Source organism: Tiliqua scincoides, chromosome 2 (genome assembly GCF_035046505.1).
Source record: "Tiliqua scincoides isolate rTilSci1 chromosome 2, rTilSci1.hap2, whole genome shotgun sequence".
Lineage (NCBI taxonomy): Eukaryota > Metazoa > Chordata > Lepidosauria > Squamata > Scincidae > Tiliqua > Tiliqua scincoides.
This window is the reverse complement of record NC_089822.1, coordinates 140,995,426-140,996,733: the sequence shown is the minus strand read 5'-3', so window position 1 is coordinate 140,996,733 and position 1,308 is coordinate 140,995,426.

Here is a 1,308-nt window from a genome sequence, read left to right as displayed (position 1 = left end):
CACTCCCAGCAGGGCTCTGCTGGTGACGCCATCTTGACCACATGGCACGCAGGATGAGGCAGCCTCAGGGCCTTGTTATCTTTTAAGTTAGTGTACCTCTGAACATATTCAGATGCTGTAACCGTACTACTAAGGAACTGTGAGTAAATGAATCTACTTTGCAACTTCAACCAGCCAATGTTGTCTGTCTTTCTTGATTAGCAGTCAGCTGGGTGTGGGAGGCTCCCTGGGGTTTATTCCTAGCAAGAAGGGGGGTCTGCTGCTGAAGCTACTCTGCTTCCCCCTTAAGGAGGAAACCAGGTTTAAGAAATTCCTCCAACAGTAAGAACCAAACTGAACCCTTAATTTCACATTTGCTCCCCTCAGCAGATATAAGGGAAGGGGGGGGGGATTAAATAAAAAAATCAAATAAGAACCAAAAGGAACCCTTAAGTTCACATTTGCTTCCCTAAGCAAATATAAAGGAAGGTGGGATTAAATGAAAAATCACGGAATGGGGAAAAACCAAGAAAATGGGAGGATGATTTGAATAGGAAGGGAGGGGATTCCATCTGGTATTTTTTGCCTCTGGTAGTAAAATATTTGGCACTGACTGGGGGGGGGCATAGGTAACTGGTAGAACACCTGCTTTGCATACAACAGGCCCTAGGTTCAGTTCCCAGTATATAGGGCCATGAAAGACCCCCTCAAAAAAAACTAGGTGAGCTATTGCCAATCAGTGGAGAACATGCCATACCAGATGGACCAGTGGTCTGATCTGGTGTAAGTCTAAATTCATATCCACAAGTTGGTATGTGTCTGTTTAGGGCACATAATAAACTTTCATCTCTGGCTCCAGCAGATCATAGGAACAGGCACATTTTTTCTGAAGTTATTCCACCTGCCTTGAGTGTTCTGCTAATAAGGCAGGATAAAAGTGCATGCTTTTCCCACAGAGTTTGGGGCAGTAAAATTAACTGAAAGGATGCTGTGTTGGAATGACAGGATCAGTAAATACCATGTTAAGTGGGGACAGATTTCCTAAGGAATACAGTAATTGTTTGGAAGAAAAAAAAAATGCCAGTGATCTGGATGGGGAATGCCACCCTATCCATAATGCACTTAGGGCCTCTCATTTGTAATGTTAATCTCCATGCCAGCCTGTGTAGCTATGGCACAAGAAGTTCTCTTATCTGACGTTTATTTTTTCTACATCGATTTTTAATAGGGAACATGTATGCTGAATTTTTGCGTAAATAACCCACCCCTCCCACATTCTCATTTGTGGCAAATACATGTGGCAAGAGATAAGAGGCACTGAGAATAGAA